We start from the raw sequence: 7,112 nt of genomic DNA, 5'->3' as shown, positions 1-7,112 counted from the left end.
AAAATCGTGCAAGAATTAATCAAATAAATACCAAAGAAAAAGGTGATAGAAAGTACTAGTTTTCAACCAATTACAATAATTGAGGAGGTTCTAGATTCGAATGTTATTTTTTCGCGTTTGTTACCTTAGGACGTTTGCCTAGGTGGACTGATTTTGCTGACTCTTTTTTAACTAAAATTATGTGACAAATAATTCCTTCTTCTCTCAACTTAAATATGATATAGTTTTTGTTAAAATCATTATTCATACGTAAAATTTTTACGACCGGATAATAAACTCTGAAATAAATAAACAATAAACACACATCTATACCACTCCCAAAACGATCACTTCCCGAAGCGAACCATTAATCGTCGGCAATTTCGAAATAATTAAATCAATCTAGTAATTTATCTCACAATAGCTCTTGTTAACCGACTTTCAAACAATGGGTACCTTACAATAGCATCTCACGACGTGACCCGAGCCTTTGGTTACAAAGTGACAAAGGGTAACGGGTAAGCACTTGATTTTTAGTCAATTTGAATAAAGGCTTTATGTCTTAGCTTTTATATACTTTTTTTGGTCTAAAAGGATATGGTGTTGCTACCTTTCCGCCCGCGGTTTTGCCTACGTAGTCGAAGTAAAAAATATACAGTAAGGGATTTTCTTAGCATAGTTATTATAAAAAAGAATCGACTTAAATAGGAGGTTATAATGCGAGCGATTTTTTTGTTTTGTTTCTTTGTCACATAGCTTTTTATTGGGTGCACTGATTTCGATGATACTTCTTTTATTTGCAAGCTGGTGTGTCTATCGTGATCCCATTTTTGGTCTAGTTCCGACAATTTTAAGGGTCATAGTTACTTTTTATAATTATAAATTTTGATAAAAACAAATTTATATCGTAGTTAATCTCTTCTAACAAAATATTTAAGGTATAATATATGGTGCGAATTGTTAACGCGAGTGACGCCGCGGGCCTAAAGCTACTTTCCATTTATAAACTGAAAAACCTCCGGCCACAAAGCCACGGCGTTTTCTACATTACCGCGAATCGTATATCGCCCCTTGCGCGATATTGATTTATATGGAAACTATTTATAACTGTTGGTAAAAAGGTGAGTCAATTTATTACTTTTACCCGTAAGAAGAAAGTTAAAGAACGCATAAAGAAGTTTATGCGTACAAGATTTACATGTAAATAAAAATCAATCGTCAATTGTGTTGCTAAGCTAATTTGAATATGGCTCGACTTATTTAACCATTTACTTTAATTTTTACTAAGGCACAATTGGAGGAAGGTTCTTATGGAAAGAAAAAATATAAAAATTATATTTTTAGGCATTTTGTAGTCTAAACAATGATGGATTTTTGCCTGGAGTGGCACCAAGGCGATACTAGGTAATAAGGAAATTTAAAAACATGACGTTTTTATAACCATTTATAATAACTACTCAATCTAATACTATATATTTATATACATATATAGTATTAGATTGATACTACAATACTATATATGTATATACATATATAGTAATAACTACGTTTGATGCCAAGAAACATTATTAAAACGGCATAATATTTTTAACACGCTCTTATTAGCTTCCCCTGTATGTTTGTGTGTTTATATGTAATCGACTTTTTATACTCGATTTTGACCCACTTTAAACGGACAGATTTAATTCAAACTTTGTACACTTATCAAGGATCAGAAGCAATACATTTCATGGGTTAACTCATCATCCTAATTAAATCGCCAGTATTAAATAATTCCCTTATTTACCTACACTCTGTAAAACAAAATAATAAATAATAAAAATCTTTATTTATCCATACCTTACATTGACATTGCATATGTGGCTTGAATTCTTGAACCAAGGAACTTAAAACTATGGAGTCATCTAAACTAGGCCGAGCCTGTATCTTAGACGACAGTATCTTCTCACTATGTATTTAATATAATTTAGTACAATGAAACAATTTAGTCCATCAATCATAAAACGTTTATGTTTTTAGTATATTTTACGAAATAACTGTAACAAAGAAATCCTTTTATTATATAATATCCCAAATAATAGAGTCTTGTCTAAATACATCTTTACCAAAATCTTTTGTCGTCACATACATTAAGGGGCAAGCCGTCAATTTGGGTAAGGTACATGGCGGCGAGCAAATAATGAGGTAGAATATATGATTGATGAAGAATCACAGTTCGTCTGACTCCTTATTTTTGGTGTTAGGATATGAGCGGTAGCGTTGATTCATTTATTTATTCGACACAAATTAGAGAACGTAAAATTACAAGACTAATTTAAAAATAGCTGCAAAAAAGATGAGAAAAAAATAAATAAAAACATTGCTAAAAGAAGAAAAAGAAAGGAAGCGTAATATAACTATATGTGAGACAAACAGCAATCTTCGATGATATAACACTGTTTATGCAATATACATCTCAGAGTATCATGTAATAAAATATTATTAAATTTTGGATGGGTTTAAGTACTTTAGATACTCTCTTGCTCTGAGTCTGTATACTTTCCAACTAGCTAACATACATAATAAAACAAAGCTGATATGCGTTGAAAACTACAAAATCTTCGACTGTCCTCTCTAGTGTTATGAAATAATATTTTTTTGCTAAATGACCTTGTATTTTAAATAAACAAAAATATATTACAAGGAACTTATTTTCTAAGAATGTAGTATTTTCATGCATAAACACAGCCTTGGGAAAAGGCCGTGGGTTATATCGGACTCCCACTGTCCAAAAAATAACACGACCAAACTCAAACTCTAGCTCAAAGATTTATATATACGATTAGACTTCCTAATTTTTTTTTGAACCCTCATAACATTTACTATTCCAATAAGCTATATACAAGTCTGGATTGAGAGAACCTAGAATAAACTAGGTTTTATAACTCTTATTTGGGTTCTGTAAAAATAAGCATAAAAATGCTTAAACACACCGCTCTTCCCATACGCAGCCACTCGACCCAATTTCTTGTCAGCGATTGCCAAGTCACGGATTCATAATAAACTACCGCCATTATGTCGCGTTTCGTACGAATATTTTGTTTATATCATTATAAAGGGTTTGCATGAATATATAACTTTTGCAATTTTCATGTTAAAAAATTATTTCGCTTTTTTGTTTTTTCATGTAGTTATGTTTAAGTTGATCTGTCTTTCCTGCTTTCCTCGATATGATTAATTGATGACTTTATATACTTCTGCCACTGTTATTTTTTCATTGACTGAAATAGTTGGTTACCTATTTCGATTTATCCTGATGCTGAAATAGTCGCTTAATGCTATAATGCGTAACAAAAACTCAGAATTACACAATAAATTATTTTTATTTTATATTTATTAAGTATTTATTGAATATGATTTATTAATTGAAAGCACAAAGCTTGAACATTAATCAATATGAAAAAAACATTATATTCTTTGTACTATTATATAAAGTCCTATTGAATTTATTTTCTAAATACTTCTAACGTATATGTATATTCTACTTCGACTTATCATATGTAATATGTATAAATTTACCTTGATAATCATAGTTCAAGCTAACCTAAACCTAACCTCCATTGCTTTTGAATCTTCAAATAAAACGTTTAATGAACAATGTTTACATATTACTACAAAACTTATAGAGTACATTTGTAAAAAAAGCAATGGTGGCTCAGTGGTGAGAATCTCGGACTTTAAAATCGATAAGTCAGGGTTCGAGACCAGGCGAGCGTGCAGGAAATAAATTTTCTTTTTATATGCATATATGGATAACATCACCACTGCTGAAAACAATGAAGGAGAACATCGAGAGAAAACCGACATGTCTAAGAATCAAAAGTTCGACATCTGACAATTGCCAACCCACACGTGGCCAGCATGGTACATTATGGCCTAAACCCTCATAGGAGGCCTGTGTGTTGTAATTTTTTTCTTTATATCAATCCATCACAATATTTACATAAATATTGTCCATAAATAAGTGGCCAACTGATTTATGAAATCATTGTCTATTTTTTTGATAAATCCTCTTTTAATTTACCATAAAGATTACAAACATTTTTTTTTACGCAAAATTAGGCTGTATAGCGATAAATATTTCAAACGCGTTGTCCATAGATAAGCGGCCAATTGAACATCTGGCAGCGCGCCAAAGTGCAGCGCCATCTGTTATTGAATAGCAGTGATTGATATTGTTAATGTATTGTAGTGACATTATAGGAATTGTGATGATATTACCATAGTGATAACATGATATGGTTTCATATTATGTGGTATCATATGCGCTGTTTTAATAGTATTTAGCATTATACGACTTGATGCGATCATTGTAACTTGTTTGGAATAGTGAAATAAATTAAGGTTTTAAACGTATGTCTATTTAATATGTATATTTTTATAAAAAATGAAACCTTTACATTCTTATAACTCCATCAAACTTAAATGGGACATGGTATATACTAGCTTCATCAGCAGAATAATTAAAATCGAATCACTCAATCGTGAGTTCAGAGGTACCAAACCCAAAAAAACAATGTTATTGAACTTCTCATTTTTGAAGCCGGTTGAAAACTTAACGTACCAACCATCCTCAGTACAAAACGCAAAGAAAATTAATATTGATATTAATTAAAAGTATTGTTTAACAATCGTTAAAATGTAAATCTGCGTTAAAAGAAAGAAGCGTAATTAAACTAATGAATTTAAAATCTCCAATCTGCTATCGAAACGGATAGGGATGTTTCACATAAATGGAGCTTTTATAGTGCAAAGATAGGAAATAATGTAGCTTTTTTATCTTTACCTTTGTAATAAAAATATACAAACATTTATTAGTAAATACTTTGTAGATGATATTAGTAAATATGATGATGATGAAGCACGTCGTTGATTAATCATAAGTGGTGAATAACCTTTTTAAGGAATTGAAGCTATTTATCTAAATTAAGTGACTCGTTACAAACTACTTTCGATATTAAGTATAGACTTGACGCTTTATTTAGGGTTTTTTTAATTGTAAATTATGTATTATTTAAAGTAGGACCAACTATGAACCTGAGCTATTTTGAATCATAATATCCAGTATTATATTGATGTGTTTAACAAAGTTATTCAAGTAGCATTTTTAAAGCATTACTTTAGTTTAATTTTTTCGTTTAGTGACATCAAAATTATGACATAATTGTGAATACTAAAGAATTATCTATAAAAATTTAATTAATTAATTTATTTATTTATTATTACCGTAATCATATGTTTTTGGATTATCACATCAATTTTTAATCCTTTTAGCGAACGGCATTCCCTCAATAGACTATTTCGCACTTAGTATCTTTTCTCTCTTTCCTCCAAAAGGCTAATCGCTATTTCCGTCCCTTTCAATCGCATGCGAAACCAGCCCACATTATAGGTATCGTTGTAAAATGTAAAAGTTTCAATTTTATTTTTCTTTATTCTCAGCTCGTTTAATTATTTCGTTCGTTACACAAAGAGTTTCGTGGCGCGGTCCAATTTCGCTGTTTTTTGTTCTTTTGCAAATAATTTATTTTGTTCGTCTTTTTTTCACTGTGCATACGTTAAATTGTTTAAAAAGGATTGAGCGAGTGCTTATTTACATACAAGATGGACATTTTTGCGTAACAATAACACGGTATAACATATATTTTAGGGTATATGGGTATATAAGTATTACGTAGGTATGTTATAAAACAGTCAGGGCCGTCACTGAGAATGACATCCGAACACCATAGTCAGAAATGCCAAATGCCATGTCGCGGGCGGCGACACTCAAAAAGATATCAAAATATATTTTAACAGTCACGATGCTAACTATATACTTTAATAATGTGGTATTATAATAATTTAATATAATACAATAGAAACAGTAAATTAACTTAAGTAGATTATGTCATTTTAACTTAACGTAAATAAATTCGCTAACAACGTAGCCAACGCAGCCTTATGTCTGGGTAAATAGCCCTATTTTATTGTGACGAACATCTTTGCAAAGAACTAGCTGCGCCCCGCGGTTTCACCCGCGTAAGTAATATCGCGTAATAATATCGGGATAAATAGTTGCCTCTATGTTATTACAGTTATCCAGCTGTCTACGTACCAAATATCATTGCAATCGGTTCAGTAGTTTTTGCGTGAAAGAGCAACAAACACACACACTCATCATTTATAACATTAGTATGATATGATTAGTAGAATAGTTAGTGGGATAACCACCATCATAAGCTATCAAATTTATATTTATCGGCAATAATCACTGGAGAGATTTTAAATATTTCATTCTTATTACTAGTAAGGTGGATATCTTGAAGAAGAATAGTTATTTTTCGCGAATAGAATTTGCAAGAAGTGAAAGCAGATACGAAAATTTATACAAAACTAGAAGCTCGTCCCGGCTCCGCCCGGATACCAAGATTCTTGTTTTATTCTAAGGGAGCATTTAATCGGGATTAAAGCTATCCCATCACCCAAGTCAGCTCATACCTTATCTACACCACATTTCATCAAAATCCGTTTAGTAGTTTCAGCGTGATTGACGGACAAACATCCAAACAAACGAACTTTCACATTTATAATATACGTGTGATGTTATCGAGTCCCATAAAAATTATCACTGTCACACTCTCAGTGTTATCAACAAGTTTGCTCGTAACACCTGATAAGCTTAAAGCTTAATAGCTCACTTGAAATTAACATAAATGTAGCATTATAACTATTTACTGGTCATTACTGATACCGTATCTAGATAGACACTTGTTTGTTTACCTGTGATTTAGTGTTATCGTCACTTCATTTCATACATGCGATAGGCTGTTTTTGTATGAAAGAGTAACAAAAATCCATCAATCCATTCATACTTAGTGTTTATTTATGTTAGCAGATAGCTTACTACATGAGAAAGGGAAAAAAGAAAATGATTGGTAAGGGTAAGGAGAAGGACTTGGGCCTCCAACCCTCCACCACTCATCGTGAAAACAATAGCATTAACATTAACATATTACTGTTTCACTATCATCTTCTGTAACGTTGTGGGGCCTTCATAAAATCACCATCAGCCTACCTTTATATTTAAAAGGTAAGGTTAAGGCACTACGTAA

This window comes from Zerene cesonia, chromosome 25 (genome assembly GCF_012273895.1).
Source record: "Zerene cesonia ecotype Mississippi chromosome 25, Zerene_cesonia_1.1, whole genome shotgun sequence".
In the NCBI taxonomy this organism is placed as follows: domain Eukaryota; kingdom Metazoa; phylum Arthropoda; class Insecta; order Lepidoptera; family Pieridae; genus Zerene; species Zerene cesonia.
Note: the sequence above shows the minus strand (reverse complement) of the source record.